Genomic DNA, 15,653 nt, shown 5'->3' with positions numbered 1-15,653 from the left:
TAATCCGTTTTTGGTGGTGGGCAATGTTGGTATGGATGCCAAATTACCGGATTACTTTGCCCACCGCTAAAACTTTTGTGTATTTAGGCCTTTTTAGTTTAAATCTCAATAGACATAATCTATGCTTCATGTGTTATAACTCAAACCCGGAAATATTTGTCAAAGGGTTCTCAATTTTTTCTACTTGCATTCATTATTTATAATTTTTTTGCCCGCCGAAATATACCCTATATTAGGCAACTCGCTCAAACTCAAAATTCCCAAGACAAGTTATGCACAAGTTTGGTATATAGTTTTGTCAGAAATATAACCTATTTTCTACTAAAAATAGCAGGGTGGCCATAACTATTATAATTTTTTCTACATTAACGAATTTGTTTAAAATTGTCGTTTTGGGCAAAGTTTCCCTGGAGGCAAAGTTGGCGCTAATGACGTAACATATTATTGCAGGTGACTGTACATAAATGTTTCGGTGATTTTGAGATTATTTTCCAGGTTAGTTTACTAACAATCAAGTTATGCAGATACCGATTTCGTGAACGTATAAGTAGTTTAGTACCGCTATTGTTTAGCGATACCGATTATTTTTGAAGGTAAAACTGTACCGGTTGAAATATAAAGATATTAAAATTACAGCAGGGACAACCATTTTTTATAGGTGTACCTAAACCATCATTGGCCGAGCGTTAGCAAAGGTCTCCGTTTCAGCTTGGGCAAAAATGCTTTTGTATGTTCTCCTTTGCAGATCACATTTCTCAACTGATTCTCGTGAAAATTTGTAAGCAGGTTCGATAGAACTATTCTGTTTCGCTTTATCCGCCAAAATGGAATTGCCACCCTGCTGAAACTTTATTTATTTAAATTCCTATTGAATGGATTTTGCACCTTATGAAAAACCGTATAGAGTAGTAAATAACATTTTACATCTGACTTAATGACATCTTGTTTTATTCGCTTTAATTGTACAAAACGCGTATCTCGACAAAGCAATAATGGTAATAAAACAGTCAACAATCAAATGAATTAAATAGGTACGTCACGTGTGACATGAACAGACAAGGAAAGCAAGATTAAATGCATTGTTTCTCTTTCATCTTTCAATGGAACGCTTTTACCCTCAAAGGAGGCTAGTGGTCAATACTAAACTAAAAGTCCAATCTTAAAGAAACGTGATGGGTCACTGACCTGTCCCAGTAAAGTGAGGTAGTGTGCGTGAAGTGCGCTTGTGTGTGAAATGGGGTAAATTGACAGAATCTGAAATTTTACCCACCGCTACCGTCGCCTTAAGCAACGTCGGGCGGGGTCAGTACTTGGATGGGTGGCCGTTTTTATAGATAATGGTACGGAACCCTTCGTTTGCGAGTCCGACTCGCACTTGGCCGGTTTTTTAATTTTTTGCGAGTCTCGGAGGATATGGATAATTTTCCGTGCCATTCGGCGGTGTAATTGGCGCCCTTCATTTTGCTAATCGGACGCTGGCTAGATGTAAGTGATATTAAGGGCGTCGAGTTTTTTACTTTATTAAAAAAGTTTGGGATTCGTTGGTGAATCTATTGTTGATGAAATATTAATCAGTTTTTAAATCAGAGTTAAGTAGACACATACTCAAGCCCGAAAACTATGTAGGTACCCTTCTTGGGCAGTTGGATGAAAATGAAATGATCATCCAACTGGACTTTCATATGTATCTCTCATCTGCCTTGTTTTTCTTCGTATATTTTGAGCATTACAACAATTGATCTCATTTTGACATCACTTGCAATGATAGATGCATGCAGTGATATTTTCATGGTTCCGTAGTCAAAAAGGGGCTACTCGAAAACTATAAGCTATATTTTGATGAATTTTGGAACATAAAGTAATTAGTTCAGAAGTTAAAATTACAAAAATATGTATTTGGGGGTGGGCGCAATTTAGGGAGGAGGTGCACACTAATTATACATGTACCTAAAAGTTAACAAAAAATCTTCGGTTAAAATCAACGTGTGGCTATTTGTTAGACAGGTCTTTAAACAGAATTTCAAAGTTCTAGAAGTTTTACATCAACTATTTTCGAACTTTCAGCCGATTAATGGAACAGAACGGTACCGGAAAACTGAAACTGTTTCGATGGACACTTGCAGTTGCAGAACAATAGTCTAAAGATGTGCAACTTAAAGTTCCGAAACTACCGAAAGTACCGAAACTATATTCTACATGGAAGAAATTATAAAATTTCTACTTTCAATCTCGCTCCAGTGTTTACCGTTTGAAACACTACGTTACTAACTAGGGCTTCCAATGGGATCCCGGGATCCCGAAATACCGGGATCCCGTCTGTTTAAACGCATTTTTAAATACCGGTATTTTTTAATGCAATACCGGGATCCCGGTATTTTCAAAAACAAGGAAAATCTGCCGATTATAACGTTTAAAATCCATTAAAATGATCAAATTCGGCTGTATCAAGAAGATTACTTGCCCATTTAATTAAAGTAAATCATTTTAAGGGTTGTGCACAAATCACGCGAGGTGTTTTCGGCTACTTTTTGACCCCCCCTCCCCCTTGGTGATATTTGCCGAGGTTTTTGGCAACCCCCCTCCCCCCACACAACCTCACGTGTATTTTCCTAATTTTAAGATAAATAGTATTGTATGTAGAAAATCTTGTTTATTTTTCTATTTTCGTTAAATAGACTCGCAATTTTGAAGTGCAGAGTGAAGATTTATGTTTAACGAAACCGAGTAGGTAAGAGTATATACTCATGTGGTAGGTTTCTTTTTCTTAGTTTCGTTCACTGTAGAAAAATACACGTGAGATTTCCTTATACTCCCCCCTCCCCCAACGTGATCTATCGTGATTTTTTCGTGACCCCCCTCCCCCTATCGAACCTCGCGTGATTTGTGCACAAGCCCTTAATTGAAACAAGATCTGTGCATATGCGTTAGATAAATACTTGGTGATAAATTCTGATGTTCAAGATATGATATAAATATAATTAGTTCTTAAAATTATATCAAAAAGTAGAAAGAAATGAAGGTGGCAAACTTGAATATATATTGGCTGGTTTATTATGTTGAACTAAAAATGTGACTGGTGAAGTCAACAAGGCGGATAAAATTATTGTCAACCTGGGGAGTGAAATGATAATTATTGCAGATGGCGATTATTGTTTAATATCCTAAGCTAAGGACATATCAATTGGAAATTTCATATTGACAAAATTAGTAGAAAACTTTCTCGATTTACCTATGTCTTAAGAAATATTAAAAAAAAGCACAGATTTTAAAACGGCCGTTGCTGCATATTATGCACTTTACCCGATATGCCTCCAATATGGAATCATTTTGTGGGGCAATAGCACAGACATACTACAACTATTCATACTGCAAAAAAGGTGCATAAGAATTCTTACAAATATTAAAAACCTTGAAACCTGTAGACCTCACTTTAAAGACATAAAAATTTTAACCGTGTCTATATATTCTAGAAGCCAGTAAATTTGTCCGCAAGAATCCAAGTTTATATACAAAAGCAACAGACCGCCACACATGTGCCATAAATATAAGAAATAAACATAAAATAGCCATACGATCAAGTAACTTACAAATTAGTAACAAGAGCCCTCACGTAATGACTATAAGAATTTATAATTACCTTCCAAAAGAAATAACTACCTAACGAGCAAACATACACAAAATTTGTTAACAAGCTAAAAACCTACCTAATAGACCACAGTTTTTACTCCCTGCAAGAGGTTTTCAATGAAAATAAATATAATTCTAAGATAATAAAATAATATTTATGTTATATTTAATAGGCGTAGAGATAGATAAATAGATAAATTATAGTGTACCTTTCTTATGTGTATACATATTTTATATGCACGTGTATTTGCAATGCCCTTGTAGGGTAACATGTTGTAACCTTATTGTACTTGTAGAGTAAGATCAATATGTGAGCAATAAACACATTCTATTCTATTCTATTCTATACATATCTGGTGTTACAGTGAGCCTTTTTTAAATAAAACTCAAAAAAATTAAGCGATTCATAGTCAATACCGGGATGCCGGGATCCCGGTATTGATGAAGACAGTTTCGGTATTAATACCGGTATTGAAAGAAGTCCGGTATTTGGAAGCCCTATTACTAACATGACCAATATATAATAGTCCCATCCGACAAAAAGCATGAAGTTGGCATAAAGTCTGTCATGTCGTTTTACGAGTGTTAACCTTTTCTATGGACCAATAGTTGCCCGAAAATAAAAAATTTCATTCATTTAATCTGTCAAAGTATCTTCCTAACAAGTATACCTACATAAACATCAACGCCATCAGGCAACAATTAAGACTACGCGATATAATGCGGACATTCATGATAATTAAAAAAATAATAATAGATGAGTTCGATCAAAAATAAAATTGCACATTTTTAGAAGTAATTTTCGTGTTTTAGGTTTTGTGCAAAAAAAAAATCTATCGTATAAGTCACGGAATCAGGTTTCGAATCGATGCAGTTACTAGAGGAAGGCCTCAAGATTGCTATTAATATCTTTGGTAACGGTATTATGATATTTATGATCTAAAAAAGCGCTACTATGTTTTCAAAAACTGCTGGCTGAATCTATTGCACCTCAATCATAGATTTATCACAATGACTTTATATTGATTGTAGTTTGAGTACCTGATGTTTTCGATTTTAATCCATTTGCTTTATTTTTTATAAAAGTTAATTAAAATGTACAAATTTAGTAAGATGACATTTAAAAAGCCTAAATTAGCTTTGTGTAAATATTTTTAATTCCTTAAAATTGTACACTTACAGTCTAGCTACAAATGGGTAGTAAATATTATTTTAAGAAAAAAAACCGACTTCTATGCGTCCTGGTGAAAGATTATTGTAGATGGTGCACTACGTAGAAAAGGAGGTAAACTTTTCTAGTAGCATTTCGTTTCTGTAAGGGTCGTAGTTCTAATCTAACCTAACCCACTTTTGTTCGGTTCTCTGAGGATCGCAGTTCAAACCTAACCTAACCCACTTAACGGCGCATGCGGTGCGGTGTACGGGGGTTTGAGCGGGAGGGGCTAGTAAGATTGGCATCATCATACTTTATACCTACATTTTATGGTAGGTAATCATAGTGGTTTATTTAGTTTAGGTATTATAGTGGTTTTCCGGGTCAAGGCCCGGTTCCGAGTCGGGGTCCGAGTCCGGGTCCGAATCCTGGTCCGAGTTCAGGTCCGGGTCCGGGTCCGACCCGGATCCGGGTATGAGTCCGGTTCTATCAAAGTCAAAATCGAAATTCGAAATCACCAAAGTGTACTATGCGTCATTGGAGAGTTCTGTACTGATCATCATCAGCAGTTCCACTTCGTCAAATGCGACAGTTTTTAATGTAAATGCTTGATACAAAAATACAAATACAAAAAAATCTATAGGTACGTATGTATACATAACGAAGAGGAAAAATCGCCAAACGTGAACTATGCGTCGTTGAAGAGTTTTGTTCTGATCATCATCAGCAGTTTCACTTCATCCAATGCGACAGTTTTTAATGAAAATGCTTGATTTTCTGATGAAAATACAAAAATCTCTATTCGTATGCCTTTAAGATTTGAGGAGTTCCCTCGGTTCCTCATGGATGCCATCATCAGAACTGACAGCTTGACAAAAATGTGGCTTAAAAACTTAACTTGCTTAACAAACATAACGAAGAGGACAAATCGCCAAACGCGAGCTATGCGTCGTTAGTTCCGTTCTGGTCATCATCAGCAGTTCCACTTCCTCAAATGTCACTTTTTTGAATGTATATGCTTGATTTGTTAATAAAAACACAAAAATCACTATATGTATGCCTTTAAGATTTGAGGAATTGCCTCGGTTCCTTATGGATCCCATCATCAGAACTCGAGCTTGACAAAAACTGAACTTGCTTAACAAATAACGAAGAGGAAAAATCGCCAAACGTGAACTATGCGTTGTTGAAGAGTTCTGTTCTGATCATCATCAGCAGTTCCACTTCATCAAATGCGACAGTTTTTAATGAAAATGCTTGATTTGTTGATAAAAACCCAAAAATCACTATATTTATGCCTTTAAGATTTGAGGAGTTCCCTCGATTCCTCATGGATCCCATCATCAGAACTGGGTTTTGACAAAAACGGGACCAATCTGTATGCATATACATAGTTTCTTTTCACAAGTTGCCCTGGCCGATTACGATTTTATCTGTATTACTGAATCCTGGCTGACCTCGATTTTTTATGACAGAGAATATGTTGACGAAAGATACATAGTATATAGGTGCGACCGGTCGGAGGTGGACAGCGGCGCTGCGCGCGGCGGGGGCGTGCTGGTGGCGGTGCGCCGCGAGCTGCTGCCGCTGCGCCGCGCCTGGCCCTGCCCCTCCCCCGCGCACGCAGAGTGTGTTTGGATATCACTCCCTATTTGTAATGATCACTTTAACTCTCAGCGTAGATACTTAAATATAGCATGCGTATACATTCCGCACGGATCTAACCACAAAGATGCTATCGAATCATTTTTTGACATAACTTCTCGACTTATTCTCGATCACCCTGATGATGTATTCCTTATTACAGGGGACTTTAATATCTCCCATGCTGAATGGTTAGGTGGAGGCTCCGGAGCACTATCCTTAAATAATTCTAGTAATGTTTTAGTTCAATTTATGCATGATTTTATGTCGCTCAGTAATTTAAATCAATTTAACAATATTGTTAATGTCAATAATCGTATCCTTGACCTCATATTTAGTAACGAGCTTTGTACAGTCACTAGGTGTGATATTCCGTTGACTCCAGAGGATGTACACCATGCGGCATTATTTTTAAATTTAAAACTTAATTATACTGCGCCTATTAAACCCGCTAAAACGCTTATATATAAATTCTATTTAGCAAATTATGATGATATTAACAGTGACTTATTAAATATAGATTGGAACACATTTTTCAATAATTTAAATATCGAAGGATGCGTAACCAAGTTTTATAATTTGTTATATACCTTAATTGACAAACACGTACCTTGCTGTTATTCTAGAAACTCGTGTACAAATTATCCTGTATGGCATAGTATGTAGATCTTTAAGGAAGATTTTAAAAGAAAAAAGAAAATATCATAAATTATGGAAATGTTATAGTAATCCGTTAGATTATGAAAGTTATAAAATTTTAAGAAAAAGAGCTGAAAAAATAGAAAATGAGTGTTATAAAAATTATATAGAAAGTTCCGAGAATAAAATAAAATCACATGTAAAGCATTTTTGGAAATTTATTAAGTCCTCAATGTCCAATAAAGGTATACCACAAACAATGAATTACAGGGGTGTTTCTGCATCAGACGGTGAAACTATTTGTAATATGTTCAGTGATCACTTCCAATCAGTCTTTGAAAATTCCACCTTACCACCACTGGACATCAACTGCCTGGAGCCACCGCCCAAGCCAGTTTTTGATTTTAGTACAATTATGTTGACAAATGAAATGGTCCTCAAATATCTGAAATCTGTTGATATAAATAAAGGCGCAGGACCTGATCGTATACATCCTTTGCTAATTAGTAAATGTGCTGGTACTTTGGTGGTTCCTGTCACCAAATTATATCAGCAGTCTATTAAGGAGGGAAAGGTACCGCAAATCTGGAAAACGGCGTGGATCACACCAATACCTAAGGGTTCTATAAGTCAAGACGTCGAAAAGTATAGGCCTATTTCTAAGTTGTGCCAATTCGGTAAAATATTGGAAAAAATCGTCACTGACCAATTATCAAACGCTGTACGGCGTCATATCAATCCGAGTCAGCACGGGTTCTATAAGGGTCGAAGTGTAGAGAGTAATCTTTTGTCCTTTAGTGAAGTCATACGAGATGCAATGGATAATAAGTATCAAGTCGATGCAGTTTACACAGCCTTCGCTAAAGCGTTCGACAAAATTTCTTACAATACGCTTCTGGTGAAACTTTGGAAACTTGGCATCCATGGTGATCTTTTTCGATGGGTGAAATCGTATATAGAAAATAGGTCCCAAAGTGTTGTACTTGGCGGTTTTTCATCGGCTTTCAAAATAACCACTTCAGGTGTCCCTCAAGGGTCCCATTTGGGCCCTTTATTATTCATTTTATACATAAACGATATCACGGAGTGTCTGACAAATTCTAAAGCCCTTTTATACGCCGATGATACTAAAATATTTCGAATCATTAAAACAGACGCTGACTGTGCTCTATTGCAGGATGATTTAACTAGCTTTGAAACATATTGTGTGCAAAATAATCTGTTTTTAAATAGTGACAAATGTTCAGTTATTACCTTCACTCGGAAAAGGGATCCCATTGTATTCAGTTACCGGCTCTGTGGCAGTTCTCTAACACGACAGCATAGTATACGTGACCTAGGGGTGCTAATGGATGCAAAACTAACGTTTAACCCACATATAGATCATATATTAAACAAAGCATACAAACAACTGGGTTTCGTTCTTCGCGTAGCAAAACCTTTTCGAAGACCTCTCACTTATAAACTTCTTTATAATAGTTACGTTCGTAGTAGATTGGAATTTGCCTCTGTAGTATGGAATCCTTTCTATAATGTCCATAAGACTCGAATTGAAAGACTCCAGAAAAAGTTTATTAAAGGACTGGAATTTCGAGTAGGTCGGAACTATGTAAATTACGCTTCCTCGGCTACACATCATAATATCCAGCCGCTTTCACTTAGGCGGTCATGTACAGATTTGGTATTTTTATTCAAAATTATTAATAATGTCGTAGATGCCCCCGACTTATTACATAAAATTGGCTTCCGTGTTCCCCGTAGGAATGAACGTAGTTGTCGTAGTAAGGCATTATTTAGCATTCCTAACAGCAGAACGAAACACGCACAGCATTCATATATTGGGCGCGCATGTAAGCAGTACAATGAAAAATGTATGGACGCAGACTTGTTTGGCAGTTCATTAGGTCTGTTTAAGAAAACTGTATATTCTTTGTTGAAGTAAAGAAAGTGTGAAATGTTGCAAGCAACCGCATACTTGTAATTTGAGTCTTTTCTCTTTTACATCTATTCTATTTTTATGTAATTGGGTACTATAAGTTTACACTAATTTTATACATTTGTAAATTATCTTTCTAAATTAGGGAACTATAGTTCTATACCGAAATTAATTTGTAGCTACTAGCTAAGTTGCTCATATGTTTATTCTAAGACTGTTTGTTTCTCAATAAAACAAAAAAAAAACCATAAAAAAAATAATTTCAAAATCGGTCCAGTACTGACGGAGATATGGAGTAACAAACATAAAAAAAACATACAACCGAATTGATAACCTCCTTTGAGATTTGGAAGTCGGTTAAAAACTAATTAAGATTGTCAAATAATGCTGTACAGGAAATCATAGGTACCTACAGCGAGCTGCAAAAGTGCACACCCACTTTATGAATAAGGTACATATAGTGGCTATGCAGTTTTGCAGTCACCTGCAATAATATGATACTCTTCGAAGGCCGCAAAAATATGTGACACGCTCTTATGGCTCTACAAATAAGATTTATCTTTATTTACCATCAATTTGTTTTCGTGCGTTAGGAGCTAGTAAGAACATTCCCATCTATTGAATTTTAAATAGATAGACAATAAACAATATTTTTTATGTTTACCAACTCGGCGGTTTCTTTGTTCTGTATGACACACAAATGTACTCCATAATGGCGACACATCCGCATCCGTTAGCGCTCGTCGGCGGAACTGGCAAGTTTGCCCCGGTGCCGCGCTGCCAACATGCGCCATTGTCCACTTTTAAATTTATTTCAAGGTTAAACATTGTCATAGCTATTTATTACTAAATAATACGATTAAATTTGCTGCATTTAACACGGAAAACGACTACTACATGGATCTTACTAAACCCAATATCATTTCGAATTTCGATAATTAAAAGAAAATTGAAAATGTCTTCGTCTAAGAAATAAAATGTCCCGTATATCTTGGACGTGGCACTGCCCATATAGTAGGGTTAGTAAGGTCATTTAGCATGCACTTTAGTCTCAGGCGATGCCGCTTGGCACCATTGTTCCTTAGGTCAAACAAAGTTGATTTGGCCCGGTAGCCAGGAGATCGTACCATGCAGACCCCCCAAAAAGGGGGGGTGAAAGGGTCGGCTCCCCAGGTCCAATCTATGCTATATTCCTTCCTAGTCTTAGCAACTAGGGCAAGTTATATATCATTTTCGTATAAATTAGGGACGAGGAATTCATTTTTGAAATAATTATTATGCCTTTCCATACAAAAAAAATATTTTTGTACAAAAAATGAAAATGTTAGGTAATTTTTGACAACTTTAGATGTTACAATCACAGTGTGGCGATTTGCACTAAATAAAAATATGGACGATGTAGCCCATGTATTCTATATTCTGGAAAATATCACTTTAAAGTAGGCATTCATACATTTTTTCGTAATAAAAAAATAATTTATAGCGCGTGGCGGTAACGATTGTCGCGTTACGTGCTCTGCCAATGAATTGGTAGAGCACGCAACTGAGCAGCTGGAAGGATGAAGGATGGAGAAGGTGTGAAGTGATTAAAAGTAAGGACTCAGGGGTAGGTAACGTTTATTTTCCAGGTATATATGGGTGGGTCAATATGGCACTTCTAAGATTTAAAATAGTCCAGTAACACAGGGTAGCGGTGGTAGCGTAGTAGGTAGATCGGTGCTCCGGGGTGCGGCGCCTGGAGAAACGCGTTTCACACGTTCAGGCGCGTGGTGACTAGAAGGGCGCGCTCAGACGCGCGGCGTCAAAGAGGGCGCGCACAGGCGCGCGGCGTCAAAGAGGGCGCGCACAGGCGCGCGGCGTCAAAGAGGGCGCGCACAGGCGCGCGGCGTCAAGGAGGGCGCGCACAGGCGCGCGGCGTCAAGGAGGGCGCGCAAAGGCGCGCGGCGTCAAGCAGGGCGCACACAGGCGCGCGGCGTCAAGGCGGGCGCGCACAGGCGCGCGGCGTCAAGGAGGGCGCGCACATTTCGTATTTTATAGTTACGCCAGGAAGAGGAGGGTTTCTTGAAGGTGCGGGGCCTCACTTGGCCCCGCACGGACCCTTAATTTAGAATATGCTCAGAAGAGAGCTGGCGATAAACTGGAGTCAGAATGACGGTTGTACCGCTTTTATAGGTGAACTTAAGAACTAGAATTACATAATTTGAAATTTAAAATTAGTTGAGTACCAGTTATTATTTGTAACGAAATTTAGAATAACCTTTGTCGAAAATATACATACTAGCCTTTTTTAGTGGTGAAATCCGAACAGTTGAAGAGTGATTGACGGGTTACGTCAATCATCTTGCAAAATGTAAACAATGAAAGAATCCCGGAATATTCACCATTAAAATTAATGATATTCCCCTAAAATTACATAAAATAATTGGAAAAACCTAAAGGTATGTATTGAGGTGGCTTAGGGCCGCATTGCATATGGAAAGTCATAGAAATAATAGCCCAAAGTAAGCCAGGCAGAAGTCCCAGTCTTCCCACGTATCCCGAGGGTTGATAAGGACTTTGAGAGTCTTATTAGCGTCTGTAAATTTCAGATATAATTCACGAAGTATCGTAATGTGATCGCAGACATAATAAGCAAGTCAGAATGATCGGACGTGGAAAGCTAATTGCTGGCATTGGAATATAGTATGCAGAAAAAGGAAGGAAGGTAATGCTACACCATTTCCATACAAATGGAACTATGCCCAAAGTCAAAGATTAAAAATGTTTACTAAAACACTGAATTTGGAATTTTAAAAGTTTAAATATAATGTTTTAATATTTTTTTCATGCGTTTTTGTCTTTTTTTGGTACAAATTTGTTGTTTTTATTTTTCTTCCATACAAACTTTCTCCCCCCTATTTCCCCCCCTTAAGGGTAGATATTTTTAAATTAATTTTTATTACTAACTTATATCTTTTTTAATTAATCGATGTTCAAATTTTCAGGTTAAAATGTTTAGTAGTTTAGGATCTACATGTGTTTGAGCTAAAGACATTTTATTTCATAATATCCCATACATTATAATATCTAACGAAATTCTGCTTACTTCCAGACATCATACAATCTAAACCCCTGAAGATATGAAGCTGAAATTTTCAACATCAATTAAATGCAACAGGTTTAAGTTTGAGATAAAATAAAATTTTATAAAATCAACCCTTAAGGGGGGGAAATAGGGGGGAGAAAGTTTGTGTGGCAGAAAAATAAAATCAACAAATTTGTACCAAAAACAAGCAAAAACGCATGGAAAAAATATTAAAACATTATATTTAAACTTTTAAAATGCCAAATTCAGTGTTTTTGTAAACATTTTTAATCTTTGACTTTGGACATAGTTCCATTTGTATGGAAATCGTTACTACCGCGCGCTATATTTTTTTTTTTTATTACGATAAAATGTATGAATGCCTACTATAAAGTGATATTTTTCAGAATAAAGCATACATGGGCTACATCGTCCAATTGCTTATTTAGTGCAAATCGCCACACTGTGATTGTAACATCCAATATTGTCACAAAAAATTACATAACATTTTCATTTTTTGTACAAAAACCATTTTTTTGTATGAGAAGGTATAGTAATTATTTCAAAAATGAATTCCTCGTCCCTTAATTATACGAAAATGATATATAACCTGCCCTAGTTGCTAAGACTAGGATGGAATAATAGCATAGATTGGACATGGGGAGCCGACCCTTTCACCCCCCCCCCCTTTTTAGGGGGTCTGCATTGTACGATCTCCTGGCTACCGGGCCAGATTAACTTTGTTTGACCTAAGGAACAATCGTGCCAAGCGGCATCGCCTGAGACTAAAGTGCATGCACTTCCATACATTTTTCTTACTTACTAACCCTACTAATACGAGTACTAGCCATAATGTTACATACGCCCCATGTATCAGAGTAAAAATCGCCGTGCTTTTTTTTAATGAAAAGTACTAATACAGTGAAAATAACAAAAATATTATGTATATGTTTAAACTTCTAGTTCTTTTGACCCAAATAAAAAGTAGAACTCAAAAATATGATGTAAGCTACCTATTTGATATTTTTCAGTAATGTTAGATATAATATATTATGTATGAAAGACCAAGTTTTGACCGCTCAGTCTAATTTTTAAGGCTTTGTTTGGGTAAAAAAATTGTAGTTAGTAATCCTCCTAGCCTCAGAACATTGCTGCTTTTATGTCTAACTAGGCTTATTTAGCTTCCGCTCCGCCCGATTTATTAAATATGTCGGGTTACGTTAATGTTAACACATGCAAGCCAAACAAAAAATGAATAAAAGGAGCAAATTAAACGAAAATTAACATTTGGGTCGTGGCAATTATACAAAACTTACCACGCTGTGCATTAATTTAATAGACCCTTGACGTCACGCGACGAAGGTGTAAAATGCCAAGGAATAAGTGGGACATGTTTGTGACGTGAAAAATAACTACCGCACTAAATGGAAATCTTACACTATTAAAAGTAAAAAAATATTTTTCCACTTGAACCATAAATAAACCATACATAATAAATTTGCAACTTGCAACTTTGTCCGCATAGAAATAGAAGTCATTTTTAAAGTGGTTTTTAATCCCGCCCATATCCGACCGAATTGGTGTACCTATAGTTTTCACAAGTTTGCGGTAAGGTTTTCTCCAGTCCAAAATTCTAAGTAAGTGTATATTAGAGTATATTTTTATAAAACTTAAAATGCCGAGAAATCTTCTTTAAGAATTTTAACTGTAGACAAAGGTCTTGTCACCCTGGAGTGGGTTTATCGAGTTTGCATATTTTATTTCAAAGAGAGTAAGTTATAAGCCATCCACGGTTAAAGAAGTGCGTGCAAGCTGTCATGTCGACTAAAAATTGGTTAAACAGGACACCGAAATAAAAGTCAAGACATTAAAATCCATTCGTAAAATTTACTGTCGCATTAACCCAATTTTCGGGGGAGATAAATTGAAAAGAAATAGGTAACAAATGGGGAAATGGAGTTTTAATGAGTTCTGTTTTATTATTAACTAGCTCTGCAGCCACGCGGCCTCGTCACGTCAGTCGAGGTTTTACGAGGTTTTCAAGACTGTCTATCGCCTGTTTGTATATTATTGAAAATAAAACTTTTAAATTAATTTGAATAATTATTAGTTAATATTTTAATAAGCAGTCAAAGATAAATTATTTAATGTAAAAACATAAAAACGAGTGAATTTATGACAATATGAAACATTTTTCAATAATGTTTTCAATAAGCTTTATAAAAGACGGATAAATAAATAAAAGGATACAATAAAGTACAAAATCTCATCAAGAAGTCAACTAGAATGGAAATCGACATGGGTACTATTTTGTCTTGCATTTAGCACCTTACCTATGCGTAATAGTACATTACGATACATGTGCGAAAAGAAGGGGAATTCGCAACGAGGGGCGATAAATTGAAGCACGACAGAAGGGAGTGTTTTAAATCGGCACTAGTTGCAAATTACCTTTTCGCACGTATATTGTACAACATTTTACAGTACATATGGCCCTTTAAATTTTCGACATAGACACGTATAGTGTTAATTACCGTACTAGGGCGAGCACCATATGTACTGTAAATATAAATACATAATTAATAAATATTACAACCGTGGAACAAATATCCGAGATAAAATAACAAAAAGTAGCAATCAACTTCGTAGACATATTTATCACCGACAAAGCTACAAAGGCTGTTAACGAAATGAATGCTATTTACGTAGAGTATTCTAACTAAATAACTATATTCTTACTCGTAATTTATTCAATCGTAACTATATAACATATTGTATAGCGACCAGAGTCTATGTCTGAGGTTGTTAAGCCAGGTGACAATATGTCAGGTTTCACGGTATCCAAGTCTTCAGTTGATCAAGGATGCGAGTGGAGGGGGCAGCGCCAAATAATGTGCATTCGTATAGTGAGAAATCCTCCCAACACAATTTGTGTGATTTTCAAAACGTATCTATACCTATCGATAACATTTATTTAATGATTTATTTATTTTAAACTTTGCACATCAATAAAGGTACATATGGCGGACTTAATGTCTCATGACATTCTCTACAAGTCAACCATATGATCAAACAAAAAATGACAAAAAGGGACAGTGAGAAGCGTTTAGAAATAATAAGAGTAAGTATACTAGGCTTGTTTTAAAAGGTGTTTATATAATTATTTATGTCGATGGATGTTTCCTTTTGTGAAGCACTGATTTTTGCAGAACTACTTCCAGGTTAGTTGAACATATAAACCGGACCTACTGAATTGTTTCAATGACGCTAACTATTTAGGTATGAACTGTTTTATACGAATTCGCAACCGCGCATATATTTATTAGTTATTTACCGTCACAATATCTGCGACAATACAGTACAGCAAACTCAGCGCAATAAAGTTGATGTGCGATTGTTTCCGTTAGTAAGAAATTTTAAAGATTTCCAACACTTTTATAAGGAATTGCAGTAAACATTATGCGAGTTCGTTTGAAAAAAAAACAATGTACTATTATGTTGTGAAGATTTTATGTATTTATATACCTATTTACTACGCATTGTAAGTCTTCACATGTTTTAATATTATCTAATTTTTAGTTATTTACATA

At 36.2% G+C, this 15,653-nt stretch overlaps 1 protein-coding gene and 1 long non-coding RNA gene across 3 annotated transcripts in view; both read left to right on the top strand.

Annotated features, from left to right (window-relative positions):
- The window catches only part of LOC134795476 (dopamine receptor 2), an 82,914-nt gene that overhangs the window by 46,038 nt on the left and 21,223 nt on the right, over positions 1–15,653 (top strand). The window lies entirely within an intron of this gene.
- LOC134796601 (uncharacterized) lies at positions 11,319–13,712 on the top strand. Its single transcript, XR_010144969.1, has 3 exons — positions 11,319–11,437; positions 11,588–11,703; positions 12,091–13,712. It is a non-coding gene; the product is annotated as an uncharacterized LOC134796601 (long non-coding RNA).

This window comes from Cydia splendana, chromosome 1, assembly GCF_910591565.1.
Source record: "Cydia splendana chromosome 1, ilCydSple1.2, whole genome shotgun sequence".
Taxonomy (NCBI): Eukaryota; Metazoa; Arthropoda; class Insecta; order Lepidoptera; family Tortricidae; genus Cydia; species Cydia splendana.
This window is presented reverse-complemented; position numbering and strand designations above follow the sequence as displayed.